This window comes from Osmerus mordax, unplaced genomic scaffold (genome assembly GCF_038355195.1).
Source record: "Osmerus mordax isolate fOsmMor3 unplaced genomic scaffold, fOsmMor3.pri Scaffold_32, whole genome shotgun sequence".
Classification (NCBI taxonomy): Eukaryota; Metazoa; Chordata; class Actinopteri; order Osmeriformes; family Osmeridae; genus Osmerus; species Osmerus mordax.
Window position 1 is genome coordinate 44,443 of NW_027120589.1, and position 26,205 is coordinate 70,647.

Sequence of the window (26,205 nt, forward strand, 5' to 3'; positions counted from 1 at the left end):
TCTCTCTCTCTCTCTCTCTCTCTCTCTCTCTCTCTCTCTCTCTCTGTCACTCACTCACTCAGTCACTCACTCAGTCACTCACTCACTCAGTCACTCACTTTTTTTTTTTTTTTTTTTTTTTTTTTTTATATCTAAAAGGGCGGGAAAACGCCACCGGCCGACAGGGCTCCGCCCACACCCCCTTTTCACCCCGTTTTTTTGGTAGGGATCGCTTGTTCCGCTTTGTTGGGGGGCCCCCCCCTTTTGAGGGTTTTTTGACCCTCACCCCAAAAACCCTAGCCCTAACCTAAACCCCTCTCCCCCAAACCTCACTCATTCAGACATTCCCTCCTTCCCTCCCTCCTTCCTTCCTTCCTTCCTTCCCTCCCTCCCTCCCTCCCTCCCTCCCTCCCTCCCTCCCTCCCTCCCTCCCTCACTAGCTTTTCTCTTTGACACGCTTAGAAAGATTGCACCCTTCCCGGAGACGCTGCAATACCGGGGCGATGCGCGGAGCGGACGGAGCGAGCCCCTGTTCCGACTCCCTGTTGCAAAAATCCGTTTAATATGTTGTCCTCGCATGGAGGACATATCAGATATTAAACTGATAAGAACAGATACTACACTTGATCTTAGCCAAAAGGCCGAGAAGCGATGACCGCATTATCGGACGCCCCCGGCGCGCGGACCCTCCGTGCACCACCTGGGCCGCTCGGTCACCACACCGAGAACGGCCGAAACCACCAAAAGCCAAAACCAAAGCCGAGGCCAAAAGCCGCAGGACAAGCAGGGACGGAAGCGGAAAGCCCAGGCCAAAAGCCGCAGGACAAGCAGGGACGGAAGCGGAAAGCCCAGGCCAAAAGCCGCAGGACAAGCAGGGACGGAAGCGGAAAGCCCAGGCCAAAAGCCGCAGGACAAGCAGGGACGGAAGCGGAAAGCCCAGGCCAAAAGCCGCAGGACAAGCAGGGACGGAAGCGGAAAGCCCAGGCCAAAAGCCGCAGGACAAGCAGGGACGGAAGCGGAAAGCCCAGGCCAAAAGCCGCAGGACAAGCAGGGACGGAAGCGGAAAGCCCAGGCCAAAAGCCGCAGGACAAGCAGGGACGGAAGCGGAAAGCCCAGGCCAAAAGCCGCAGGACAAGCAGGGACGGAAGCGGAAAGCCCAGGCCAAAAGGCAACAGAATTGAAACAGCTACAGAAGAAGCAAAGACAAAACCTGCCTTACCCGCAGGCACGCACCTAACCCCAAAGCCAACCTCACCCTGCTTTTGTCACACGTCCATCAGGCTCTGCCCTCCCTCGGGCAAAGCCTCCCAAAAATACCACGTTCCACTCGTCGGCGCTCCCCTCCACGGAAGTCTTTAGTAAAAGGCGAAAGGCTTGTGCGTGCTGAAGGGGAACCAGAGCGTCGATTTGAAACGACCCAAACGGCCTACCCCCAACCCCTCCGTTGGCCCTGACTCACCCGTCCGCGGGGGCGAACCGGGGAGAACCGGGGCGAACCGCATCCTTCTCGGGAAAAAAAAGGCGCGGAAACGCCACGGGCCGCAGAGGGGCTCGGCCCGCCCGCTTGGCTTTTCTTTCCTTACCGCACTTTCTCCATTTCATTGATGGCTTTTTCTCCATTAAGATCCGTACGTGTTTATCGTATGCGCCTTCCAGCCAGTCCACTCCGTGTTGGTGTCGACTGACACGGCGATAAAAAACTCATTCCGATTGCCTTCCAGTTTTTCACCTCGGCCCCGCTGAATGTCAGCCAGCTCTCTCTCTCTCTCTCTCTCTCTCTCTCTCTCTCTCTCTCTCTCTCTCTCTCTCTCTCTCTCTGTCACTCACTCACTCAGTCACTCACTCAGTCACTCACTCACTCAGTCACTCACTTTTTTTTTTTTTTTTTTTTTTTTTTTTTTTATATCTAAAAGGGCGGGAAAACGCCACCGGCCGACAGGGCTCCGCCCACACCCCCTTTTCACCCCGTTTTTTTGGTAGGGATCGCTTGTTCCGCTTTGTTGGGGGGCCCCCCCCTTTTGAGGGTTTTTTGACCCTCACCCCAAAAACCCTAGCCCTAACCTAAACCCCTCTCCCCCAAACCTCACTCATTCAGACATTCCCTCCTTCCCTCCCTCCTTCCTTCCTTCCTTCCTTCCCTCCCTCCCTCCCTCCCTCCCTCCCTCCCTCCCTCCCTCCCTCCCTCACTAGCTTTTCTCTTTGACACGCTTAGAAAGATTGCACCCTTCCCGGAGACGCTGCAATACCGGGGCGATGCGCGGAGCGGACGGAGCGAGCCCCTGTTCCGACTCCCTGTTGCAAAAATCCGTTTAATATGTTGTCCTCGCATGGAGGACATATCAGATATTAAACTGATAAGAACAGATACTACACTTGATCTTAGCCAAAAGGCCGAGAAGCGATGACCGCATTATCGGACGCCCCCGGCGCGCGGACCCTCCGTGCACCACCTGGGCCGCTCGGTCACCACACCGAGAACGGCCGAAACCACCAAAAGCCAAAACCAAAGCCGAGGCCAAAAGCCGCAGGACAAGCAGGGACGGAAGCGGAAAGCCCAGGCCAAAAGCCGCAGGACAAGCAGGGACGGAAGCGGAAAGCCCAGGCCAAAAGCCGCAGGACAAGCAGGGACGGAAGCGGAAAGCCCAGGCCAAAAGCCGCAGGACAAGCAGGGACGGAAGCGGAAAGCCCAGGCCAAAAGCCGCAGGACAAGCAGGGACGGAAGCGGAAAGCCCAGGCCAAAAGCCGCAGGACAAGCAGGGACGGAAGCGGAAAGCCCAGGCCAAAAGCCGCAGGACAAGCAGGGACGGAAGCGGAAAGCCCAGGCCAAAAGCCGCAGGACAAGCAGGGACGGAAGCGGAAAGCCCAGGCCAAAAGCCGCAGGACAAGCAGGGACGGAAGCGGAAAGCCCAGGCCAAAAGGCAACAGAATTGAAACAGCTACAGAAGAAGCAAAGACAAAACCTGCCTTACCCGCAGGCACGCACCTAACCCCAAAGCCAACCTCACCCTGCTTTTGTCACACGTCCATCAGGCTCTGCCCTCCCTCGGGCAAAGCCTCCCAAAAATACCACGTTCCACTCGTCGGCGCTCCCCTCCACGGAAGTCTTTAGTAAAAGGCGAAAGGCTTGTGCGTGCTGAAGGGGAACCAGAGCGTCGATTTGAAACGACCCAAACGGCCTACCCCCAACCCCTCCGTTGGCCCTGACTCACCCGTCCGCGGGGGCGAACCGGGGAGAACCGGGGCGAACCGCATCCTTCTCGGGAAAAAAAAGGCGCGGAAACGCCACGGGCCGCAGAGGGGCTCGGCCCGCCCGCTTGGCTTTTCTTTCCTTACCGCACTTTCTCCATTTCATTGATGGCTTTTTCTCCATTAAGATCCGTACGTGTTTATCGTATGCGCCTTCCAGCCAGTCCACTCCGTGTTGGTGTCGACTGACACGGCGATAAAAAACTCATTCCGATTGCCTTCCAGTTTTTCACCTCGGCCCCGCTGAATGTCAGCCAGCTCTCTCTCTCTCTCTCTCTCTCTCTCTCTCTCTCTCTCTCTCTCTCTCTCTCTCTCTCTCTCTCTCTCTCTGTCACTCACTCACTCAGTCACTCACTCAGTCACTCACTCACTCACTCAGTCACTCACTTTTTTTTTTTTTTTTTTTTTTTTTTTTTTATATCTAAAAGGGCGGGAAAACGCCACCGGCCGACAGGGCTCCGCCCACACCCCCTTTTCACCCCGTTTTTTTGGTAGGGATCGCTTGTTCCGCTTTGTTGGGGGGCCCCCCCCTTTTGAGGGTTTTTTGACCCTCACCCCAAAAACCCTAGCCCTAACCTAAACCCCTCTCCCCCAAACCTCACTCATTCAGACATTCCCTCCTTCCCTCCCTCCTTCCTTCCTTCCCTCCCTCCCTCCCTCCCTCCCTCCCTCCCTCCCTCCCTCCCTCCCTCCCTCCCTCACTAGCTTTTCTCTTTGACACGCTTAGAAAGATTGCACCCTTCCCGGAGACGCTGCAATACCGGGGCGATGCGCGGAGCGGACGGAGCGAGCCCCTGTTCCGACTCCCTGTTGCAAAAATCCGTTTAATATGTTGTCCTCGCATGGAGGACATATCAGATATTAAACTGATAAGAACAGATTTTTTTTTTTTTTTTTTTTTCTTCTAAAAAAAAAGAAAAAGAAGTATTTATCAACTCTTAAAACCATTTCAGAATAAAAGACAATCAACAAAGACAGTCAAAACATACAGGATCCCCACAAGGGGGTACAGGACAAAAGCCCCACAAGGGGGCGCACATTTCAATTACCCCCTAGGGGGTTTACAAGCGGGAGTCCAAGTTTGGCGGGGGTTGAGGCTTTCGCCCCAAAGTCCCCGTCGCGCTCTCCTCCCAGTCGTCCTCGCCAGTGGAGTCGAGCGACTGGCCCTCTGCCCTCTATCGCGACGGCCCCTGGGAAGGCACCATCCCTTCGCCACTTCTCCCAGGCTGCCCTTCGGCGAGGATTTTCCTATCCTCTTGCGAGGATTCCAAATCCTGGTAGTCCGGCCCTCCGTCCGTCCAACCGTTGGTTCCCTCCGGCGGCCTGGCCCGCCTCTGGGTTACCAGCAACGTTGGGAGCCGAAGCACCCAACGCTCTGAAAAGGGGACAAGTCCCCGTCTGGCGTCGGGGCCGAAACCCCCAGGCAGACGACCGCTCCGACCCACCCCCGTCACCGGATCCCTATCAGGCGATCCGGTATCGACGGGGGCGGGTCAATATCTGCTTGATGTGAACAGATACTCACTTGATCTTAGCCAAAAGGCCGAGAAGCGATGACCGCATTATCGGACGCCCCCGGCGCGCGGACCCTCCGTGCACCACCTGGGCCGCTCGGTCACCACACCGAGAACGGCCGAAACCACCAAAAGCCAAAACCAAAGCCGAGGCCAAAAGCCGCAGGACAAGCAGGGACGGAAGCGGAAAGCCCAGGCCAAAAGCCGCAGGACAAGCAGGGACGGAAGCGGAAAGCCCAGGCCAAAAGCCGCAGGACAAGCAGGGACGGAAGCGGAAAGCCCAGGCCAAAAGCCGCAGGACAAGCAGGGACGGAAGCGGAAAGCCCAGGCCAAAAGCCGCAGGACAAGCAGGGACGGAAGCGGAAAGCCCAGGCCAAAAGCCGCAGGACAAGCAGGGACGGAAGCGGAAAGCCCAGGCCAAAAGCCGCAGGACAAGCAGGGACGGAAGCGGAAAGCCCAGGCCAAAAGCCGCAGGACAAGCAGGGACGGAAGCGGAAAGCCCAGGCCAAAAGCCGCAGGACAAGCAGGGACGGAAGCGGAAAGCCCAGGCCAAAAGGCAACAGAATTGAAACAGCTACAGAAGAAGCAAAGACAAAACCTGCCTTACCCGCAGGCACGCACCTAACCCCAAAGCCAACCTCACCCTGCTTTTGTCACACGTCCATCAGGCTCTGCCCTCCCTCGGGCAAAGCCTCCCAAAAATACCACGTTCCACTCGTCGGCGCTCCCCTCCACGGAAGTCTTTAGTAAAAGGCGAAAGGCTTGTGCGTGCTGAAGGGGAACCAGAGCGTCGATTTGAAACGACCCAAACGGCCTACCCCCAACCCCTCCGTTGGCCCTGACTCACCCGTCCGCGGGGGCGAACCGGGGAGAACCGGGGCGAACCGCATCCTTCTCGGGAAAAAAAAGGCGCGGAAACGCCACGGGCCGCAGAGGGGCTCGGCCCGCCCGCTTGGCTTTTCTTTCCTTACCGCACTTTCTCCATTTCATTGATGGCTTTTTCTCCATTAAGATCCGTACGTGTTTATCGTATGCGCCTTCCAGCCAGTCCACTCCGTGTTGGTGTCGACTGACACGGCGATAAAAAACTCATTCCGATTGCCTTCCAGTTTTTCACCTCGGCCCCGCTGAATGTCAGCCAGCTCTCTCTCTCTCTCTCTCTCTCTCTCTCTCTCTCTCTCTCTCTCTCTCTCTCTCTCTCTCTGTCACTCACTCACTCAGTCACTCACTCAGTCACTCACTCACTCAGTCACTCACTTTTTTTTTTTTTTTTTTTTTTTTTTTTTTTATATCTAAAAGGGCGGGAAAACGCCACCGGCCGACAGGGCTCCGCCCACACCCCCTTTTCACCCCGTTTTTTTGGTAGGGATCGCTTGTTCCGCTTTGTTGGGGGGCCCCCCCCTTTTGAGGGTTTTTTGACCCTCACCCCAAAAACCCTAGCCCTAACCTAAACCCCTCTCCCCCAAACCTCACTCATTCAGACATTCCCTCCTTCCCTCCCTCCTTCCTTCCTTCCTTCCTTCCCTCCCTCCCTCCCTCCCTCCCTCCCTCCCTCCCTCCCTCCCTCCCTCCCTCCCTCACTAGCTTTTCTCTTTGACACGCTTAGAAAGATTGCACCCTTCCCGGAGACGCTGCAATACCGGGGCGATGCGCGGAGCGGACGGAGCGAGCCCCTGTTCCGACTCCCTGTTGCAAAAATCCGTTTAATATGTTGTCCTCGCATGGAGGACATATCAGATATTAAACTGATAAGAACAGATACTACACTTGATCTTAGCCAAAAGGCCGAGAAGCGATGACCGCATTATCGGACGCCCCCGGCGCGCGGACCCTCCGTGCACCACCTGGGCCGCTCGGTCACCACACCGAGAACGGCCGAAACCACCAAAAGCCAAAACCAAAGCCGAGGCCAAAAGCCGCAGGACAAGCAGGGACGGAAGCGGAAAGCCCAGGCCAAAAGCCGCAGGACAAGCAGGGACGGAAGCGGAAAGCCCAGGCCAAAAGGCAACAGAATTGAAACAGCTACAGAAGAAGCAAAGACAAAACCTGCCTTACCCGCAGGCACGCACCTAACCCCAAAGCCAACCTCACCCTGCTTTTGTCACACGTCCATCAGGCTCTGCCCTCCCTCGGGCAAAGCCTCCCAAAAATACCACGTTCCACTCGTCGGCGCTCCCCTCCACGGAAGTCTTTAGTAAAAGGCGAAAGGCTTGTGCGTGCTGAAGGGGAACCAGAGCGTCGATTTGAAACGACCCAAACGGCCTACCCCCAACCCCTCCGTTGGCCCTGACTCACCCGTCCGCGGGGGCGAACCGGGGAGAACCGGGGCGAACCGCATCCTTCTCGGGAAAAAAAAGGCGCGGAAACGCCACGGGCCGCAGAGGGGCTCGGCCCGCCCGCTTGGCTTTTCTTTCCTTACCGCACTTTCTCCATTTCATTGATGGCTTTTTCTCCATTAAGATCCGTACGTGTTTATCGTATGCGCCTTCCAGCCAGTCCACTCCGTGTTGGTGTCGACTGACACGGCGATAAAAAACTCATTCCGATTGCCTTCCAGTTTTTCACCTCGGCCCCGCTGAATGTCAGCCAGCTCTCTCTCTCTCTCTCTCTCTCTCTCTCTCTCTCTCTCTCTCTCTCTCTCTCTCTCTCTCTCTCTCTGTCACTCACTCACTCAGTCACTCACTCAGTCACTCACTCACTCAGTCACTCACTTTTTTTTTTTTTTTTTTTTTTTTTTTTTTTTTATATCTAAAAGGGCGGGAAAACGCCACCCGGCCGACAGGGCTCCGCCCACACCCCCTTTTCACCCCGTTTTTTTGGTAGGGATCGCTTGTTCCGCTTTGTTGGGGGGCCCCCCCCTTTTGAGGGTTTTTTGACCCTCACCCCAAAAACCCTAGCCCTAACCTAAACCCCTCTCCCCCAAACCTCACTCATTCAGACATTCCCTCCTTCCCTCCCTCCTTCCTTCCTTCCTTCCTTCCCTCCCTCCCTCCCTCCCTCCCTCCCTCCCTCCCTCCCTCCCTCCCTCCCTCCCTCACTAGCTTTTCTCTTTGACACGCTTAGAAAGATTGCACCCTTCCCGGAGACGCTGCAATACCGGGGCGATGCGCGGAGCGGACGGAGCGAGCCCCTGTTCCGACTCCCTGTTGCAAAAATCCGTTTAATATGTTGTCCTCGCATGGAGGACATATCAGATATTAAACTGATAAGAACAGATACTACACTTGATCTTAGCCAAAAGGCCGAGAAGCGATGACCGCATTATCGGACGCCCCCCGGCGCGCGGACCCTCCGTGCACCACCTGGGCCGCTCGGTCACCACACCGAGAACGGCCGAAACCACCAAAAGCCAAAACCAAAGCCGAGGCCAAAAGCCGCAGGACAAGCAGGGACGGAAGCGGAAAGCCCAGGCCAAAAGCCGCAGGACAAGCAGGGACGGAAGCGGAAAGCCCAGGCCAAAAGCCGCAGGACAAGCAGGGACGGAAGCGGAAAGCCCAGGCCAAAAGCCGCAGGACAAGCAGGGACGGAAGCGGAAAGCCCAGGCCAAAAGCCGCAGGACAAGCAGGGACGGAAGCGGAAAGCCCAGGCCAAAAGCCGCAGGACAAGCAGGGACGGAAGCGGAAAGCCCAGGCCAAAAGCCGCAGGACAAGCAGGGACGGAAGCGGAAAGCCCAGGCCAAAAGCCGCAGGACAAGCAGGGACGGAAGCGGAAAGCCCAGGCCAAAAGCCGCAGGACAAGCAGGGACGGAAGCGGAAAGCCCAGGCCAAAAGCCGCAGGACAAGCAGGGACGGAAGCGGAAAGCCCAGGCCAAAAGCCGCAGGACAAGCAGGGACGGAAGCGGAAAGCCCAGGCCAAAAGCCGCAGGACAAGCAGGGACGGAAGCGGAAAGCCCAGGCCAAAAGCCGCAGGACAAGCAGGGACGGAAGCGGAAAGCCCAGGCCAAAAGCCGCAGGACAAGCAGGGACGGAAGCGGAAAGCCCAGGCCAAAAGCCGCAGGACAAGCAGGGACGGAAGCGGAAAGCCCAGGCCAAAAGCCGCAGGACAAGCAGGGACGGAAGCGGAAAGCCCAGGCCAAAAGCCGCAGGACAAGCAGGGACGGAAGCGGAAAGCCCAGGCCAAAAGCCGCAGGACAAGCAGGGACGGAAGCGGAAAGCCCAGGCCAAAAGCCGCAGGACAAGCAGGGACGGAAGCGGAAAGCCCAGGCCAAAAGCCGCAGGACAAGCAGGGACGGAAGCGGAAAGCCCAGGCCAAAAGGCAACAGAATTGAAACAGCTACAGAAGAAGCAAAGACAAAACCTGCCTTACCCGCAGGCACGCACCTAACCCCAAAGCCAACCTCACCCTGCTTTTGTCACACGTCCATCAGGCTCTGCCCTCCCTCGGGCAAAGCCTCCCAAAAATACCACGTTCCACTCGTCGGCGCTCCCCTCCACGGAAGTCTTTAGTAAAAGGCGAAAGGCTTGTGCGTGCTGAAGGGGAACCAGAGCGTCGATTTGAAACGACCCAAACGGCCTACCCCCAACCCCTCCGTTGGCCCTGACTCACCCGTCCGCGGGGGCGAACCGGGGAGAACCGGGGCGAACCGCATCCTTCTCGGGAAAAAAAAGGCGCGGAAACGCCACGGGCCGCAGAGGGGCTCGGCCCGCCCGCTTGGCTTTTCTTTCCTTACCGCACTTTCTCCATTTCATTGATGGCTTTTTCTCCATTAAGATCCGTACGTGTTTATCGTATGCGCCTTCCAGCCAGTCCACTCCGTGTTGGTGTCGACTGACACGGCGATAAAAAACTCATTCCGATTGCCTTCCAGTTTTTCACCTCGGCCCCGCTGAATGTCAGCCAGCTCTCTCTCTCTCTCTCTCTCTCTCTCTCTCTCTCTCTCTCTCTCTCTCTCTCTCTCTCTCTCTCTGTCACTCACTCACTCAGTCACTCACTCAGTCACTCACTCACTCAGTCACTCACTTTTTTTTTTTTTTTTTTTTTTTTTTTTTTTATATCTAAAAGGGCGGGAAAACGCCACCGGCCGACAGGGCTCCGCCCACACCCCCTTTTCACCCCGTTTTTTTGGTAGGGATCGCTTGTTCCGCTTTGTTGGGGGGCCCCCCCCTTTTGAGGGTTTTTTGACCCTCACCCCAAAAACCCTAGCCCTAACCTAAACCCCTCTCCCCCAAACCTCACTCATTCAGACATTCCCTCCTTCCCTCCCTCCTTCCTTCCTTCCTTCCTTCCCTCCCTCCCTCCCTCCCTCCCTCCCTCCCTCCCTCCCTCACTAGCTTTTCTCTTTGACACGCTTAGAAAGATTGCACCCTTCCCGGAGACGCTGCAATACCGGGGCGATGCGCGGAGCGGACGGAGCGAGCCCCTGTTCCGACTCCCTGTTGCAAAAATCCGTTTAATATGTTGTCCTCGCATGGAGGACATATCAGATATTAAACTGATAAGAACAGATACTACACTTGATCTTAGCCAAAAGGCCGAGAAGCGATGACCGCATTATCGGACGCCCCCGGCGCGCGGACCCTCCGTGCACCACCTGGGCCGCTCGGTCACCACACCGAGAACGGCCGAAACCACCAAAAGCCAAAACCAAAGCCGAGGCCAAAAGCCGCAGGACAAGCAGGGACGGAAGCGGAAAGCCCAGGCCAAAAGCCGCAGGACAAGCAGGGACGGAAGCGGAAAGCCCAGGCCAAAAGGCAACAGAATTGAAACAGCTACAGAAGAAGCAAAGACAAAACCTGCCTTACCCGCAGGCACGCACCTAACCCCAAAGCCAACCTCACCCTGCTTTTGTCACACGTCCATCAGGCTCTGCCCTCCCTCGGGCAAAGCCTCCCAAAAATACCACGTTCCACTCGTCGGCGCTCCCCTCCACGGAAGTCTTTAGTAAAAGGCGAAAGGCTTGTGCGTGCTGAAGGGGAACCAGAGCGTCGATTTGAAACGACCCAAACGGCCTACCCCCAACCCCTCCGTTGGCCCTGACTCACCCGTCCGCGGGGGCGAACCGGGGAGAACCGGGGCGAACCGCATCCTTCTCGGGAAAAAAAAGGCGCGGAAACGCCACGGGCCGCAGAGGGGCTCGGCCCGCCCGCTTGGCTTTTCTTTCCTTACCGCACTTTCTCCATTTCATTGATGGCTTTTTCTCCATTAAGATCCGTACGTGTTTATCGTATGCGCCTTCCAGCCAGTCCACTCCGTGTTGGTGTCGACTGACACGGCGATAAAAAACTCATTCCGATTGCCTTCCAGTTTTTCACCTCGGCCCCGCTGAATGTCAGCCAGCTCTCTCTCTCTCTCTCTCTCTCTCTCTCTCTCTCTCTCTCTCTCTCTCTCTCTCTCTCTCTCTCTGTCACTCACTCACTCAGTCACTCACTCAGTCACTCACTCACTCAGTCACTCACTTTTTTTTTTTTTTTTTTTTTTTTTTTTTTTATATCTAAAAGGGCGGGAAAACGCCACCGGCCGACAGGGCTCCGCCCACACCCCCTTTTCACCCCGTTTTTTTTGGTAGGGATCGCTTGTTCCGCTTTGTTGGGGGGCCCCCCCCTTTTGAGGGTTTTTTGACCCTCACCCCAAAAACCCTAGCCCTAACCTAAACCCCTCTCCCCCAAACCTCACTCATTCAGACATTCCCTCCTTCCCTCCCTCCTTCCTTCCTTCCTTCCTTCCCTCCCTCCCTCCCTCCCTCCCTCCCTCCCTCCCTCACTAGCTTTTCTCTTTGACACGCTTAGAAAGATTGCACCCTTCCCGGAGACGCTGCAATACCGGGGCGATGCGCGGAGCGGACGGAGCGAGCCCCTGTTCCGACTCCCTGTTGCAAAAATCCGTTTAATATGTTGTCCTCGCATGGAGGACATATCAGATATTAAACTGATAAGAACAGATACTACACTTGATCTTAGCCAAAAGGCCGAGAAGCGATGACCGCATTATCGGACGCCCCCGGCGCGCGGACCCTCCGTGCACCACCTGGGCCGCTCGGTCACCACACCGAGAACGGCCGAAACCACCAAAAGCCAAAACCAAAGCCGAGGCCAAAAGCCGCAGGACAAGCAGGGACGGAAGCGGAAAGCCCAGGCCAAAAGCCGCAGGACAAGCAGGGACGGAAGCGGAAAGCCCAGGCCAAAAGCCGCAGGACAAGCAGGGACGGAAGCGGAAAGCCCAGGCCAAAAGCCGCAGGACAAGCAGGGACGGAAGCGGAAAGCCCAGGCCAAAAGCCGCAGGACAAGCAGGGACGGAAGCGGAAAGCCCAGGCCAAAAGCCGCAGGACAAGCAGGGACGGAAGCGGAAAGCCCAGGCCAAAAGCCGCAGGACAAGCAGGGACGGAAGCGGAAAGCCCAGGCCAAAAGCCGCAGGACAAGCAGGGACGGAAGCGGAAAGCCCAGGCCAAAAGCCGCAGGACAAGCAGGGACGGAAGCGGAAAGCCCAGGCCAAAAGGCAACAGAATTGAAACAGCTACAGAAGAAGCAAAGACAAAACCTGCCTTACCCGCAGGCACGCACCTAACCCCAAAGCCAACCTCACCCTGCTTTTGTCACACGTCCATCAGGCTCTGCCCTCCCTCGGGCAAAGCCTCCCAAAAATACCACGTTCCACTCGTCGGCGCTCCCCTCCACGGAAGTCTTTAGTAAAAGGCGAAAGGCTTGTGCGTGCTGAAGGGGAACCAGAGCGTCGATTTGAAACGACCCAAACGGCCTACCCCCAACCCCTCCGTTGGCCCTGACTCACCCGTCCGCGGGGGCGAACCGGGGAGAACCGGGGCGAACCGCATCCTTCTCGGGAAAAAAAAGGCGCGGAAACGCCACGGGCCGCAGAGGGGCTCGGCCCGCCCGCTTGGCTTTTCTTTCCTTACCGCACTTTCTCCATTTCATTGATGGCTTTTTCTCCATTAAGATCCGTACGTGTTTATCGTATGCGCCTTCCAGCCAGTCCACTCCGTGTTGGTGTCGACTGACACGGCGATAAAAAACTCATTCCGATTGCCTTCCAGTTTTTCACCTCGGCCCCGCTGAATGTCAGCCAGCTCTCTCTCTCTCTCTCTCTCTCTCTCTCTCTCTCTCTCTCTCTCTCTCTCTCTCTCTCTCTCTCTGTCACTCACTCACTCAGTCACTCACTCAGTCACTCACTCACTCAGTCACTCACTTTTTTTTTTTTTTTTTTTTTTTTTTTTTTTATATCTAAAAGGGCGGGAAAACGCCACCGGCCGACAGGGCTCCGCCCACACCCCCTTTTCACCCCGTTTTTTTGGTAGGGATCGCTTGTTCCGCTTTGTTGGGGGGCCCCCCCCTTTTGAGGGTTTTTTGACCCTCACCCCAAAAACCCTAGCCCTAACCTAAACCCCTCTCCCCCAAACCTCACTCATTCAGACATTCCCTCCTTCCCTCCCTCCTTCCTTCCTTCCTTCCTTCCCTCCCTCCCTCCCTCCCTCCCTCCCTCCCTCCCTCCCTCCCTCCCTCCCTCCCTCCCTCACTAGCTTTTCTCTTTGACACGCTTAGAAAGATTGCACCCTTCCCGGAGACGCTGCAATACCGGGGCGATGCGCGGAGCGGACGGAGCGAGCCCCTGTTCCGACTCCCTGTTGCAAAAATCCGTTTAATATGTTGTCCTCGCATGGAGGACATATCAGATATTAAACTGATAAGAACAGATACTACACTTGATCTTAGCCAAAAGGCCGAGAAGCGATGACCGCATTATCGGACGCCCCCGGCGCGCGGACCCTCCGTGCACCACCTGGGCCGCTCGGTCACCACACCGAGAACGGCCGAAACCACCAAAAGCCAAAACCAAAGCCGAGGCCAAAAGCCGCAGGACAAGCAGGGACGGAAGCGGAAAGCCCAGGCCAAAAGCCGCAGGACAAGCAGGGACGGAAGCGGAAAGCCCAGGCCAAAAGCCGCAGGACAAGCAGGGACGGAAGCGGAAAGCCCAGGCCAAAAGCCGCAGGACAAGCAGGGACGGAAGCGGAAAGCCCAGGCCAAAAGCCGCAGGACAAGCAGGGACGGAAGCGGAAAGCCCAGGCCAAAAGCCGCAGGACAAGCAGGGACGGAAGCGGAAAGCCCAGGCCAAAAGCCGCAGGACAAGCAGGGACGGAAGCGGAAAGCCCAGGCCAAAAGCCGCAGGACAAGCAGGGACGGAAGCGGAAAGCCCAGGCCAAAAGCCGCAGGACAAGCAGGGACGGAAGCGGAAAGCCCAGGCCAAAAGGCAACAGAATTGAAACAGCTACAGAAGAAGCAAAGACAAAACCTGCCTTACCCGCAGGCACGCACCTAACCCCAAAGCCAACCTCACCCTGCTTTTGTCACACGTCCATCAGGCTCTGCCCTCCCTCGGGCAAAGCCTCCCAAAAATACCACGTTCCACTCGTCGGCGCTCCCCTCCACGGAAGTCTTTAGTAAAAGGCGAAAGGCTTGTGCGTGCTGAAGGGGAACCAGAGCGTCGATTTGAAACGACCCAAACGGCCTACCCCCAACCCCTCCGTTGGCCCTGACTCACCCGTCCGCGGGGGCGAACCGGGGAGAACCGGGGCGAACCGCATCCTTCTCGGGAAAAAAAAGGCGCGGAAACGCCACGGGCCGCAGAGGGGCTCGGCCCGCCCGCTTGGCTTTTCTTTCCTTACCGCACTTTCTCCATTTCATTGATGGCTTTTTCTCCATTAAGATCCGTACGTGTTTATCGTATGCGCCTTCCAGCCAGTCCACTCCGTGTTGGTGTCGACTGACACGGCGATAAAAAACTCATTCCGATTGCCTTCCAGTTTTTCACCTCGGCCCCGCTGAATGTCAGCCAGCTCTCTCTCTCTCTCTCTCTCTCTCTCTCTCTCTCTCTCTCTCTCTCTCTCTCTCTCTCTCTCTCTCTGTCACTCACTCACTCAGTCACTCACTCAGTCACTCACTCACTCAGTCACTCACTTTTTTTTTTTTTTTTTTTTTTTTTTTTTTTATATCTAAAAGGGCGGGAAAACGCCACCGGCCGACAGGGCTCCGCCCACACCCCCTTTTCACCCCGTTTTTTTGGTAGGGATCGCTTGTTCCGCTTTGTTGGGGGGCCCCCCCCTTTTGAGGGTTTTTTGACCCTCACCCCAAAAACCCTAGCCCTAACCTAAACCCCTCTCCCCCAAACCTCACTCATTCAGACATTCCCTCCTTCCCTCCCTCCTTCCTTCCTTCCTTCCTTCCCTCCCTCCCTCCCTCCCTCCCTCCCTCCCTCCCTCCCTCCCTCCCTCACTAGCTTTTCTCTTTGACACGCTTAGAAAGATTGCACCCTTCCCGGAGACGCTGCAATACCGGGGCGATGCGCGGAGCGGACGGAGCGAGCCCCTGTTCCGACTCCCTGTTGCAAAAATCCGTTTAATATGTTGTCCTCGCATGGAGGACATATCAGATATTAAACTGATAAGAACAGATACTACACTTGATCTTAGCCAAAAGGCCGAGAAGCGATGACCGCATTATCGGACGCCCCCGGCGCGCGGACCCTCCGTGCACCACCTGGGCCGCTCGGTCACCACACCGAGAACGGCCGAAACCACCAAAAGCCAAAACCAAAGCCGAGGCCAAAAGCCGCAGGACAAGCAGGGACGGAAGCGGAAAGCCCAGGCCAAAAGCCGCAGGACAAGCAGGGACGGAAGCGGAAAGCCCAGGCCAAAAGCCGCAGGACAAGCAGGGACGGAAGCGGAAAGCCCAGGCCAAAAGCCGCAGGACAAGCAGGGACGGAAGCGGAAAGCCCAGGCCAAAAGCCGCAGGACAAGCAGGGACGGAAGCGGAAAGCCCAGGCCAAAAGCCGCAGGACAAGCAGGGACGGAAGCGGAAAGCCCAGGCCAAAAGCCGCAGGACAAGCAGGGACGGAAGCGGAAAGCCCAGGCCAAAAGCCGCAGGACAAGCAGGGACGGAAGCGGAAAGCCCAGGCCAAAAGCCGCAGGACAAGCAGGGACGGAAGCGGAAAGCCCAGGCCAAAAGCCGCAGGACAAGCAGGGACGGAAGCGGAAAGCCCAGGCCAAAAGCCGCAGGACAAGCAGGGACGGAAGCGGAAAGCCCAGGCCAAAAGCCGCAGGACAAGCAGGGACGGAAGCGGAAAGCCCAGGCCAAAAGCCGCAGGACAAGCAGGGACGGAAGCGGAAAGCCCAGGCCAAAAGCCGCAGGACAAGCAGGGACGGAAGCGGAAAGCCCAGGCCAAAAGCCGCAGGACAAGCAGGGACGGAAGCGGAAAGCCCAGGCCAAAAGCCGCAGGACAAGCAGGGACGGAAGCGGAAAGCCCAGGCCAAAAGCCGCAGGACAAGCAGGGACGGAAGCGGAAAGCCCAGGCCAAAAGCCGCAGGACAAGCAGGGACGGAAGCGGAAAGCCCAGGCCAAAAGCCGCAGGACAAGCAGGGACGGAAGCGGAAAGCCCAGGCCAAAAGCCGCAGGACAAGCAGGGACGGAAGCGGAAAGCCCAGGCCAAAAGCCGCAGGACAAGCAGGGACGGAAGCGGAAAGCCCAGGCCAAAAGCCGCAGGACAAGCAGGGACGGAAGCGGAAAGCCCAGGCCAAAAGCCGCAGGACAAGCAGGGACGGAAGCGGAAAGCCCAGGCCAAAAGCCGCAGGACAAGCAGGGACGGAAGCGGAAAGCCCAGGCCAAAAGCCGCAGGACAAGCAGGGACGGAAGCGGAAAGCCCAGGCCAAAAGCCGCAGGACAAGCAGGGACGGAAGCGGAAAGCCCAGGCCAAAAGCCGCAGGACAAGCAGGGACGGAAGCGGAAAGCCCAGGCCAAAAGCCGCAGGACAAGCAGGGACGGAAGCGGAAAGCCCAGGCCAAAAGCCGCAGGACAAGCAGGGACGGAAGCGGAAAGCCCAGGCCAAAAGCCGCAGGACAAGCAGGGACGGAAGCGGAAAGCCCAGGCCAAAAGGCAACAGAATTGAAACAGCTACAGAAGAAGCAAAGACAAAACCTGCCTTACCCGCAGGCACGCACCTAACCCCAAAGCCAACCTCACCCTGCTTTTGTCACACGTCCATCAGGCTCTGCCCTCCCTCGGGCAAAGCCTCCCAAAAATACCACGTTCCACTCGTCGGCGCTCCCCTCCACGGAAGTCTTTAGTAAAAGGCGAAAGGCTTGTGCGTGCTGAAGGGGAACCAGAGCGTCGATTTGAAACGACCCAAACGGCCTACCCCAACCCCTCCGTTGGCCCTGACTCACCCGTCCGCGGGGGCGAACCGGGGAGAACCGGGGCGAACCGCATCCTTCTCGGGAAAAAAAAGGCGCGGAAACGCCACGGGCCGCAGAGGGGCTCGGCCCCGCCCGCTTGGCTTTTCTTTCCTTACCGCACTTTCTCCATTTCATTGATGGCTTTTTCTCCATTAAGATCCGTACGTGTTTATCGTATGCGCCTTCCAGCCAGTCCACTCCGTGTTGGTGTCGACTGACACGGCGATAAAAAACTCATTCCGATTGCCTTCCAGTTTTTTCACCTCGGCCCCGCTGAATGTCAGCCAGCTCTCTCTCTCTCTCTCTCTCTCTCTCTCTCTCTCTCTCTCTCTCTCTCTCTCTCTCTCTCTCTCTCTCTGTCACTCACTCACTCAGTCACTCACTCAGTCACTCACTCACTCAGTCACTCACTTTTTTTTTTTTTTTTTTTTTTTTATATCTAAAAGGGCGGGAAAACGCCACCGGCCGACAGGGCTCCGCCCACACCCCCTTTTCACCCCGTTTTTTTGGTAGGGATCGCTTGTTCCGCTTTGTTGGGGGGCCCCCCCCTTTTGAGGGTTTTTTGACCCTCACCCCAAAAACCCTAGCCCTAACCTAAACCCCTCTCCCCCAAACCTCACTCATTCAGACATTCCCTCCTTCCCTCCCTCCTTCCTTCCTTCCTTCCTTCCCTCCCTCCCTCCCTCCCTCCCTCCCTCCCTCCCTCACTAGCTTTTCTCTTTGACACGCTTAGAAAGATTGCACCCTTCCCGGAGACGCTGCAATACCGGGGCGATGCGCGGAGCGGACGGAGCGAGCCCCTGTTCCGACTCCCTGTTGCAAAAATCCGTTTAATATGTTGTCCTCGCATGGAGGACATATCAGATATTAAACTGATAAGAACAGATACTACACTTGATCTTAGCCAAAAGGCCGAGAAGCGATGACCGCATTATCGGACGCCCCCGGCGCGCGGACCCTCCGTGCACCACCTGGGCCGCTCGGTCACCACACCGAGAACGGCCGAAACCACCAAAAGCCAAAACCAAAGCCGAGGCCAAAAGCCGCAGGACAAGCAGGGACGGAAGCGGAAAGCCCAGGCCAAAAGCCGCAGGACAAGCAGGGACGGAAGCGGAAAGCCCAGGCCAAAAGCCGCAGGACAAGCAGGGACGGAAGCGGAAAGCCCAGGCCAAAAGCCGCAGGACAAGCAGGGACGGAAGCGGAAAGCCCAGGCCAAAAGCCGCAGGACAAGCAGGGACGGAAGCGGAAAGCCCAGGCCAAAAGCCGCAGGACAAGCAGGGACGGAAGCGGAAAGCCCAGGCCAAAAGCCGCAGGACAAGCAGGGACGGAAGCGGAAAGCCCAGGCCAAAAGCCGCAGGACAAGCAGGGACGGAAGCGGAAAGCCCAGGCCAAAAGCCGCAGGACAAGCAGGGACGGAAGCGGAAAGCCCAGGCCAAAAGCCGCAGGACAAGCAGGGACGGAAGCGGAAAGCCCAGGCCAAAAGCCGCAGGACAAGCAGGGACGGAAGCGGAAAGCCCAGGCCAAAAGCCGCAGGACAAGCAGGGACGGAAGCGGAAAGCCCAGGCCAAAAGCCGCAGGACAAGCAGGGACGGAAGCGGAAAGCCCAGGCCAAAAGCCGCAGGACAAGCAGGGACGGAAGCGGAAAGCCCAGGCCAAAAGCCGCAGGACAAGCAGGGACGGAAGCGGAAAGCCCAGGCCAAAAGCCGCAGGACAAGCAGGGACGGAAGCGGAAAGCCCAGGCCAAAAGCCGCAGGACAAGCAGGGACGGAAGCGGAAAGCCCAGGCCAAAAGCCGCAGGACAAGCAGGGACGGAAGCGGAAAGCCCAGGCCAAAAGCCGCAGGACAAGCAGGGACGGAAGCGGAAAGCCCAGGCCAAAAGCCGCAGGACAAGCAGGGACGGAAGCGGAAAGCCCAGGCCAAAAGGCAACAGAATTGAAACAGCTACAGAAGAAGCAAAGACAAAACCTGCCTTACCCGCAGGCACGCACCTAACCCCAAAGCCAACCTCACCCTGCTTTTGTCACACGTCCATCAGGCTCTGCCCTCCCTCGGGCAAAGCCTCCCAAAAATACCACGTTCCACTCGTCGGCGCTCCCCTCCACGGAAGTCTTTAGTAAAAGGCGAAAGGCTTGTGCGTGCTGAAGGGGAACCAGAGCGTCGATTTGAAACGACCCAAACGGCCTACCCCCAACCCCTCCGTTGGCCCTGACTCACCCGTCCGCGGGGGCGAACCGGGGAGAACCGGGGCGAACCGCATCCTTCTCGGGAAAAAAAAGGCGCGGAAACGCCACGGGCCGCAGAGGGGCTCGGCCCGCCCGCTTGGCTTTTCTTTCCTTACCGCACTTTCTCCATTTCATTGATGGCTTTTTCTCCATTAAGATCCGTACGTGTTTATCGTATGCGCCTTCCAGCCAGTCCACTCCGTGTTGGTGTCGACTGACACGGCGATAAAAAACTCATTCCGATTGCCTTCCAGTTTTTCACCTCGGCCCCGCTGAATGTCAGCCAGCTCTCTCTCTCTCTCTCTCTCTCTCTCTCTCTCTCTCTCTCTCTCTCTCTCTCTCTCTCTCTCTCTGTCACTCACTCACTCAGTCACTCACTCAGTCACTCACTCACTCAGTCACTCACTTTTTTTTTTTTTTTTTTTTTTTTTTTTTTTATATCTAAAAGGGCGGGAAAACGCCACCGGCCGACAGGGCTCCGCCCACACCCCCTTTTCACCCCGTTTTTTTGGTAGGGATCGCTTGTTCCGCTTTGTTGGGGGGCCCCCCCCCTTTTGAGGGTTTTTTGACCCTCACCCCAAAAACCCTAGCCCTAACCTAAACCCCTCTCCCCCAAACCTCACTCATTCAGACATTCCCTCCTTCCCTCCCTCCTTCCTTCCTTCCTTCCTTCCCTCCCTCCCTCCCTCCCTCCCTCCCTCCCTCCCTCACTAGCTTTTCTCTTTGACACGCTTAGAAAGATTGCACCCTTCCCGGAGACGCTGCAATACCGGGGCGATGCGCGGAGCGGACGGAGCGAGCCCCTGTTCCGACTCCCTGTTGCAAAAATCCGTTTAATATGTTGTCCTCGCATGGAGGACATATCAGATATTAAACTGATAAGAACAGATACTACACTTGATCTTAGCCAAAAGGCCGAGAAGCGATGACCGCATTATCGGACGCCCCCGGCGCGCGGACCCTCCGTGCACCACCTGGGCCGCTCGGTCACCACACCGAGAACGGCCGAAACCACCAAAAGCCAAAACCAAAGCCGAGGCCAAAAGCCGCAGGACAAGCAGGGACGGAAGCGGAAAGCCCAGGCCAAAAGCCGCAGGACAAGCAGGGACGGAAGCGGAAAGCCCAGGCCAAAAGCCGCAGGACAAGCAGGGACGGAAGCGGAAAGCCCAGGCCAAAAGCCGCAGGACAAGCAGGGACGGAAGCGGAAAGCCCAGGCCAAAAGCCGCAGGACAAGCAGGGACGGAAGCGGAAAGCCCAGGCCAAAAGCCGCAGGACAAGCAGGGACGGAAGCGGAAAGCCCAGGCCAAAAGCCGCAGGACAAGCAGGGACGGAAGCGGAAAGCCCAGGCCAAAAGCCGCAGGACAAGCAGGGACGGAAGCGGAAAGCCCAGGCCAAAAGCCGCAGGACAAGCAGGGACGGAAGCGGAAAGCCCAGGCCAAAAGCCGCAGGACAAGCAGGGACGGAAGCGGAAAGCCCAGGCCAAAAGCCGCAGGACAAGCAGGGACGGAAGCGGAAAGCCCAGGCCAAAAGCCGCAGGACAAGCAGGGACGGAAGCGGAAAGCCCAGGCCAAAAGGCAACAGAATTGAAACAGCTACAGAAGAAGCAAAGACAAAACCTGCCTTACCCGCAGGCACGCACCTAACCCCAAAGCCAACCTCACCCTGCTTTTGTCACACGTCCATCAGGCTCTGCCCTCCCTCGGGCAAAGCCTCCCAAAAATACCACGTTCCACTCGTCGGCGCTCCCCTCCACGGAAGTCTTTAGTAAAAGGCGAAAGGCTTGTGCGTGCTGAAGGGGAACCAGAGCGTCGATTTGAAACGACCCAAACGGCCTACCCCCAACCCCTCCGTTGGCCCTGACTCACCCGTCCGCGGGGGCGAACCGGGGAGAACCGGGGCGAACCGCATCCTTCTCGGGAAAAAAAAGGCGCGGAAACGCCACGGGCCGCAGAGGGGCTCGGCCCGCCCGCTTGGCTTTTCTTTCCTTACCGCACTTTCTCCATTTCATTGATGGCTTTTTCTCCATTAAGATCCGTACGTGTTTATCGTATGCGCCTTCCAGCCAGTCCACTCCGTGTTGGTGTCGACTGACACGGCGATAAAAAACTCATTCCGATTGCCTTCCAGTTTTTCACCTCGGCCCCGCTGAATGTCAGCCAGCTCTCTCTCTCTCTCTCTCTCTCTCTCTCTCTCTCTCTCTCTCTCTCTCTCTCTCTCTCTCTCTCTGTCACTCACTCACTCAGTCACTCACTCAGTCACTCACTCACTCAGTCACTCACTTTTTTTTTTTTTTTTTTTTTTTTTTTTTTTATATCTAAAAGGGCGGGAAAACGCCACCGGCCGACAGGGCTCCGCCCACACCCCCTTTTCACCCCGTTTTTTTGGTAGGGATCGCTTGTTCCGCTTTGTTGGGGGGCCCCCCCCTTTTGAGGGTTTTTTGACCCTCACCCCAAAAACCCTAGCCCTAACCTAAACCCCTCTCCCCCAAACCTCACTCATTCAGACATTCCCTCCTTCCCTCCCTCCTTCCTTCCTTCCTTCCTTCCCTCCCTCCCTCCCTCCCTCCCTCCCTCCCTCCCTCACTAGCTTTTCTCTTTGACACGCTTAGAAAGATTGCACCCTTCCCGGAGACGCTGCAATACCGGGGCGATGCGCGGAGCGGACGGAGCGAGCCCCTGTTCCGACTCCCTGTTGCAAAAATCCGTTTAATATGTTGTCCTCGCATGGAGGACATATCAGATATTAAACTGATAAGAACAGATACTACACTTGATCTTAGCCAAAAGGCCGAGAAGCGATGACCGCATTATCGGACGCCCCCGGCGCGCGGACCCTCCGTGCACCACCTGGGCCGCTCGGTCACCACACCGAGAACGGCCGAAACCACCAAAAGCCAAAACCAAAGCCGAGGCCAAAAGCCGCAGGACAAGCAGGGACGGAAGCGGAAAGCCCAGGCCAAAAGCCGCAGGACAAGCAGGGACGGAAGCGGAAAGCCCAGGCCAAAAGCCGCAGGACAAGCAGGGACGGAAGCGGAAAGCCCAGGCCAAAAGCCGCAGGACAAGCAGGGACGGAAGCGGAAAGCCCAGGCCAAAAGCCGCAGGACAAGCAGGGACGGAAGCGGAAAGCCCAGGCCAAAAGCCGCAGGACAAGCAGGGACGGAAGCGGAAAGCCCAGGCCAAAAGCCGCAGGACAAGCAGGGACGGAAGCGGAAAGCCCAGGCCAAAAGCCGCAGGACAAGCAGGGACGGAAGCGGAAAGCCCAGGCCAAAAGCCGCAGGACAAGCAGGGACGGAAGCGGAAAGCCCAGGCCAAAAGGCAACAGAATTGAAACAGCTACAGAAGAAGCAAAGACAAAACCTGCCTTACCCGCAGGCACGCACCTAACCCCAAAGCCAACCTCACCCTGCTTTTGTCACACGTCCATCAGGCTCTGCCCTCCCTCGGGCAAAGCCTCCCAAAAATACCACGTTCCACTCGTCGGCGCTCCCCTCCACGGAAGTCTTTAGTAAAAGGCGAAAGGCTTGTGCGTGCTGAAGGGGAACCAGAGCGTCGATTTGAAACGACCCAAACGGCCTACCCCCAACCCCTCCGTTGGCCCTGACTCACCCGTCCGCGGGGGCGAACCGGGGAGAACCGGGGCGAACCGCATCCTTCTCGGGAAAAAAAAGGCGCGGAAACGCCACGGGCCGCAGAGGGGCTCGGCCCGCCCGCTTGGCTTTTCTTTCCTTACCGCACTTTCTCCATTTCATTGATGGCTTTTTCTCCATTAAGATCCGTACGTGTTTATCGTATGCGCCTTCCAGCCAGTCCACTCCGTGTTGGTGTCGACTGACACGGCGATAAAAAACTCATTCCGATTGCCTTCCAGTTTTTCACCTCGGCCCCGCTGAATGTCAGCCAGCTCTCTCTCTCTCTCTCTCTCTCTCTCTCTCTCTCTCTCTCTCTCTCTCTCTCTCTCTCTCTCTGTCACTCACTCACTCAGTCACTCACTCAGTCACTCACTCACTCAGTCACTCACTTTTTTTTTTTTTTTTTTTTTTTTTTTTTTATATCTAAAAGGGCGGGAAAACGCCACCGGCCGACAGGGCTCCGCCCACACCCCCTTTTCACCCCGTTTTTTTGGTAGGGATCGCTTGTTCCGCTTTGTTGGGGGGCCCCCCCCTTTTGAGGGTTTTTTGACCCTCACCCCAAAAACCCTAGCCCTAACCTAAACCCCTCTCCCCCAAACCTCACTCATTCAGACATTCCCTCCTTCCCTCCCTCCTTCCTTCCTTCCTTCCTTCCCTCCCTCCCTCCCTCCCTCCCTCCCTCCCTCCCTCCCTCCCTCCCTCCCTCACTAGCTTTTCTCTTTGACACGCTTAGAAAGATTGCACCCTTCCCGGAGACGCTGCAATACCGGGGCGATGCGCGGAGCGGACGGAGCGAGCCCCTGTTCCGACTCCCTGTTGCAAAAATCCGTTTAATATGTTGTCCTCGCATGGAGGACATATCAGATATTAAACTGATAAGAACAGATACTACACTTGATCTTAGCCAAAAGGCCGAGAAGCGATGACCGCATTATCGGACGCCCCCGGCGCGCGGACCCTCCGTGCACCACCTGGGCCGCTCGGTCACCACACCGAGAACGGCCGAAACCACCAAAAGCCAAAACCAAAGCCGAGGCCAAAAGCCGCAGGACAAGCAGGGACGGAAGCGGAAAGCCCAGGCCAAAAGCCGCAGGACAAGCAGGGACGGAAGCGGAAAGCCCAGGCCAAAAGCCGCAGGACAAGCAGGGACGGAAGCGGAAAGCCCAGGCCAAAAGCCGCAGGACAAGCAGGGACGGAAGCGGAAAGCCCAGGCCAAAAGCCGCAGGACAAGCAGGGACGGAAGCGGAAAGCCCAGGCCAAAAGCCGCAGGACAAGCAGGGACGGAAGCGGAAAGCCCAGGCCAAAAGCCGCAGGACAAGCAGGGACGGAAGCGGAAAGCCCAGGCCAAAAGCCGCAGGACAAGCAGGGACGGAAGCGGAAAGCCCAGGCCAAAAGCCGCAGGACAAGCAGGGACGGAAGCGGAAAGCCCAGGCCAAAAGCCGCAGGACAAGCAGGGACGGAAGCGGAAAGCCCAGGCCAAAAGCCGCAGGACAAGCAGGGACGGAAGCAGAAGCAAAGACAAAACCTGCCTTACCCGCAGGCACGCACCTAACCCCAAAGCCAACCTCACCCTGCTTTTGTCACACGTCCATCAGGCTCTGCCCTCCCTCGGGCAAAGCCTCCCAAAAATACCACGTTCCACTCGTCGGCGCTCCCCTCCACGGAAGTCTTTTAGTAAAAGGCGAAAAGGCTTGTGCGTGCTGAAGGGGAACCAGAGCGTCGATTTGAAACGACCCAAACGGCCCTACCCCCAACCCCTCCGTTGGCCCTGACTCACCCGTCCGCGGGGGCGAACCGGGGAGAACCGGGGCGAACCGCATCCTTCTCGGGAAAAAAAAGGCGCGGAAACGCCACGGGCCGCAGAGGGGCTCGGCCCGCCCGCTTGGCTTTTCTTTCCTTACCGCACTTTCTCCATTTCATTGATGGCTTTTTCTCCATTAAGATCCGTACGTGTTTATCGTATGCGCCTTCCAGCCAGTCCACTCCGTGTTGGTGTCGACTGACACGGCGATAAAAAACTCATTCCGATTGCCTTCCAGTTTTTCACCTCGGCCCCGCTGAATGTCAGCCAGCTCTCTCTCTCTCTCTCTCTCTCTCTCTCTCTCTCTCTCTCTCTCTCTCTCTCTCTCTCTCTCTCTCTGTCACTCACTCACTCAGTCACTCACTCAGTCACTCACTCACTCAGTCACTCACTTTTTTTTTTTTTTTTTTTTTTTTTTTTTTTATATCTAAAAGGGCGGGAAAACGCCACCGGCCGACAGGGCTCCGCCCACACCCCCTTTTCACCCCGTTTTTTTGGTAGGGATCGCTTGTTCCGCTTTGTTGGGGGGGCCCCCCCCTTTTGAGGGTTTTTTGACCCTCACCCCAAAAACCCTAGCCCTAACCTAAACCCCTCTCCCCCAAACCTCACTCATTCAGACATTCCCTCCTTCCCTCCCTCCTTCCTTCCTTCCTTCCTTCCCTCCCTCCTCCCTCCCTCCCTCCCTCCCTCCCTCCCTCACTAGCTTTTCTCTTTGACACGCTTAGAAAAGATTGCACCCTTCCCGGAGACGCTGCAATACCGGGGCGATGCGCGGAGCGGACGGAGCGAGCCCCTGTTCCGACTCCCTGTTGCAAAAATCCGTTTAATATGTTGTCCTCGCATGGAGGACATATCAGATATTAAACTGATAAGAACAGATACTACACTTGATCTTAGCCAAAAGGCCGAGAAGCGATGACCGCATTATCGGACGCCCCCGGCGCGCGGACCCTCCGTGCACCACCTGGGCCGCTCGGTCACCACACCGAGAACGGCCGAAACCACCAAAAGCCAAAACCAAAGCCGAGGCCAAAAGCCGCAGGACAAGCAGGGACGGAAGCGGAAAGCCCAGGCCAAAAGCCGCAGGACAAGCAGGGACGGAAGCGGAAAGCCCAGGCCAAAAGGCAACAGAATTGAAACAGCTACAGAAGAAGCAAAGACAAAACCTGCCTTACCCGCAGGCACGCACCTAACCCCAAAGCCAACCTCACCCTGCTTTTGTCACACGTCCATCAGGCTCTGCCCTCCCTCGGGCAAAGCCTCCCAAAAATACCACGTTCCACTCGTCGGCGCTCCCCTCCACGGAAGTCTTTAGTAAAAGGCGAAAGGCTTGTGCGTGCTGAAGGGGAACCAGAGCGTCGATTTGAAACGACCCAAACGGCCTACCCCCAACCCCTCCGTTGGCCCTGACTCACCCGTCCGCGGGGGCGAACCGGGGAGAACCGGGGCGAACCGCATCCTTCTCGGGAAAAAAAAGGCGCGGAAACGCCACGGGCCGCAGAGGGGCTCGGCCCGCCCGCTTGGCTTTTCTTTCCTTACCGCACTTTCTCCATTTCATTGATGGCTTTTTCTCCATTAAGATCCGTACGTGTTTATCGTATGCGCCTTCCAGCCAGTCCACTCCGTGTTGGTGTCGACTGACA

General features: G+C 57.2%; 27 non-coding genes and 2 pseudogenes across 27 annotated transcripts; all 29 read right to left on the bottom strand.

Annotated features, from left to right (window-relative positions):
• Positions 1 to 441: 441 nt before the first annotated feature.
• LOC136939838 (U2 spliceosomal RNA) lies at positions 442 to 632 on the bottom strand. Its single transcript, XR_010876049.1, has one exon. It is a non-coding gene; the product is annotated as a U2 spliceosomal RNA (small nuclear RNA).
• A 632-nt stretch (positions 633 to 1,264) lies between these two features.
• On the bottom strand, positions 1,265 to 1,382 carry LOC136939783 (U5 spliceosomal RNA). The gene has a single exon (XR_010875997.1). It is a non-coding gene; the product is annotated as a U5 spliceosomal RNA (small nuclear RNA).
• Positions 1,383 to 2,191: 809 nt separating this feature from the next.
• On the bottom strand, positions 2,192 to 2,382 carry LOC136939849 (U2 spliceosomal RNA). The gene has a single exon (XR_010876060.1). It is a non-coding gene; the product is annotated as a U2 spliceosomal RNA (small nuclear RNA).
• Positions 2,383 to 3,014: 632 nt separating this feature from the next.
• On the bottom strand, positions 3,015 to 3,132 carry LOC136939784 (U5 spliceosomal RNA). Its single transcript, XR_010875998.1, has one exon. It is a non-coding gene; the product is annotated as a U5 spliceosomal RNA (small nuclear RNA).
• An 820-nt stretch (positions 3,133 to 3,952) lies between these two features.
• Positions 3,953 to 4,151, bottom strand: LOC136939756 (U2 spliceosomal RNA). Its single transcript, XR_010875984.1, has one exon. It is a non-coding gene; the product is annotated as a U2 spliceosomal RNA (small nuclear RNA).
• Positions 4,152 to 4,625: 474 nt separating this feature from the next.
• On the bottom strand, positions 4,626 to 4,780 carry LOC136939771 (U2 spliceosomal RNA; annotated as a pseudogene).
• A 632-nt stretch (positions 4,781 to 5,412) lies between these two features.
• Positions 5,413 to 5,530, bottom strand: LOC136939785 (U5 spliceosomal RNA). Its single transcript, XR_010875999.1, has one exon. It is a non-coding gene; the product is annotated as a U5 spliceosomal RNA (small nuclear RNA).
• An 815-nt stretch (positions 5,531 to 6,345) lies between these two features.
• Positions 6,346 to 6,536, bottom strand: LOC136939861 (U2 spliceosomal RNA). Its single transcript, XR_010876071.1, has one exon. It is a non-coding gene; the product is annotated as a U2 spliceosomal RNA (small nuclear RNA).
• Positions 6,537 to 6,860: 324 nt separating this feature from the next.
• Positions 6,861 to 6,978, bottom strand: LOC136939786 (U5 spliceosomal RNA). The gene has a single exon (XR_010876000.1). It is a non-coding gene; the product is annotated as a U5 spliceosomal RNA (small nuclear RNA).
• An 824-nt stretch (positions 6,979 to 7,802) lies between these two features.
• On the bottom strand, positions 7,803 to 7,993 carry LOC136939872 (U2 spliceosomal RNA). The gene has a single exon (XR_010876081.1). It is a non-coding gene; the product is annotated as a U2 spliceosomal RNA (small nuclear RNA).
• A 1,117-nt stretch (positions 7,994 to 9,110) lies between these two features.
• Positions 9,111 to 9,228, bottom strand: LOC136939787 (U5 spliceosomal RNA). Its single transcript, XR_010876001.1, has one exon. It is a non-coding gene; the product is annotated as a U5 spliceosomal RNA (small nuclear RNA).
• An 803-nt stretch (positions 9,229 to 10,031) lies between these two features.
• Positions 10,032 to 10,222, bottom strand: LOC136939759 (U2 spliceosomal RNA). Its single transcript, XR_010875985.1, has one exon. It is a non-coding gene; the product is annotated as a U2 spliceosomal RNA (small nuclear RNA).
• A 324-nt stretch (positions 10,223 to 10,546) lies between these two features.
• Positions 10,547 to 10,664, bottom strand: LOC136939788 (U5 spliceosomal RNA). The gene has a single exon (XR_010876002.1). It is a non-coding gene; the product is annotated as a U5 spliceosomal RNA (small nuclear RNA).
• An 800-nt stretch (positions 10,665 to 11,464) lies between these two features.
• On the bottom strand, positions 11,465 to 11,655 carry LOC136939770 (U2 spliceosomal RNA). The gene has a single exon (XR_010875986.1). It is a non-coding gene; the product is annotated as a U2 spliceosomal RNA (small nuclear RNA).
• Positions 11,656 to 12,287: 632 nt separating this feature from the next.
• LOC136939790 (U5 spliceosomal RNA) lies at positions 12,288 to 12,405 on the bottom strand. Its single transcript, XR_010876003.1, has one exon. It is a non-coding gene; the product is annotated as a U5 spliceosomal RNA (small nuclear RNA).
• Positions 12,406 to 13,228: 823 nt separating this feature from the next.
• LOC136939782 (U2 spliceosomal RNA) lies at positions 13,229 to 13,419 on the bottom strand. The gene has a single exon (XR_010875996.1). It is a non-coding gene; the product is annotated as a U2 spliceosomal RNA (small nuclear RNA).
• Positions 13,420 to 14,051: 632 nt separating this feature from the next.
• Positions 14,052 to 14,169, bottom strand: LOC136939791 (U5 spliceosomal RNA). The gene has a single exon (XR_010876004.1). It is a non-coding gene; the product is annotated as a U5 spliceosomal RNA (small nuclear RNA).
• An 813-nt stretch (positions 14,170 to 14,982) lies between these two features.
• On the bottom strand, positions 14,983 to 15,173 carry LOC136939794 (U2 spliceosomal RNA). The gene has a single exon (XR_010876007.1). It is a non-coding gene; the product is annotated as a U2 spliceosomal RNA (small nuclear RNA).
• Positions 15,174 to 16,729: 1,556 nt separating this feature from the next.
• Positions 16,730 to 16,847, bottom strand: LOC136939792 (U5 spliceosomal RNA). Its single transcript, XR_010876005.1, has one exon. It is a non-coding gene; the product is annotated as a U5 spliceosomal RNA (small nuclear RNA).
• Positions 16,848 to 17,644: 797 nt separating this feature from the next.
• LOC136939805 (U2 spliceosomal RNA) lies at positions 17,645 to 17,835 on the bottom strand. Its single transcript, XR_010876018.1, has one exon. It is a non-coding gene; the product is annotated as a U2 spliceosomal RNA (small nuclear RNA).
• Positions 17,836 to 18,951: 1,116 nt separating this feature from the next.
• LOC136939793 (U5 spliceosomal RNA) lies at positions 18,952 to 19,069 on the bottom strand. The gene has a single exon (XR_010876006.1). It is a non-coding gene; the product is annotated as a U5 spliceosomal RNA (small nuclear RNA).
• An 800-nt stretch (positions 19,070 to 19,869) lies between these two features.
• On the bottom strand, positions 19,870 to 20,060 carry LOC136939816 (U2 spliceosomal RNA). Its single transcript, XR_010876029.1, has one exon. It is a non-coding gene; the product is annotated as a U2 spliceosomal RNA (small nuclear RNA).
• Positions 20,061 to 20,824: 764 nt separating this feature from the next.
• On the bottom strand, positions 20,825 to 20,942 carry LOC136939795 (U5 spliceosomal RNA). The gene has a single exon (XR_010876008.1). It is a non-coding gene; the product is annotated as a U5 spliceosomal RNA (small nuclear RNA).
• A 799-nt stretch (positions 20,943 to 21,741) lies between these two features.
• On the bottom strand, positions 21,742 to 21,932 carry LOC136939827 (U2 spliceosomal RNA). Its single transcript, XR_010876040.1, has one exon. It is a non-coding gene; the product is annotated as a U2 spliceosomal RNA (small nuclear RNA).
• A 632-nt stretch (positions 21,933 to 22,564) lies between these two features.
• Positions 22,565 to 22,682, bottom strand: LOC136939796 (U5 spliceosomal RNA). Its single transcript, XR_010876009.1, has one exon. It is a non-coding gene; the product is annotated as a U5 spliceosomal RNA (small nuclear RNA).
• Positions 22,683 to 23,494: 812 nt separating this feature from the next.
• LOC136939834 (U2 spliceosomal RNA) lies at positions 23,495 to 23,685 on the bottom strand. The gene has a single exon (XR_010876046.1). It is a non-coding gene; the product is annotated as a U2 spliceosomal RNA (small nuclear RNA).
• A 676-nt stretch (positions 23,686 to 24,361) lies between these two features.
• Positions 24,362 to 24,481, bottom strand: LOC136939833 (U5 spliceosomal RNA; annotated as a pseudogene).
• Positions 24,482 to 25,288: 807 nt separating this feature from the next.
• LOC136939836 (U2 spliceosomal RNA) lies at positions 25,289 to 25,479 on the bottom strand. The gene has a single exon (XR_010876047.1). It is a non-coding gene; the product is annotated as a U2 spliceosomal RNA (small nuclear RNA).
• A 324-nt stretch (positions 25,480 to 25,803) lies between these two features.
• On the bottom strand, positions 25,804 to 25,921 carry LOC136939797 (U5 spliceosomal RNA). Its single transcript, XR_010876010.1, has one exon. It is a non-coding gene; the product is annotated as a U5 spliceosomal RNA (small nuclear RNA).
• Positions 25,922 to 26,205: the final 284 nt, after the last annotated feature.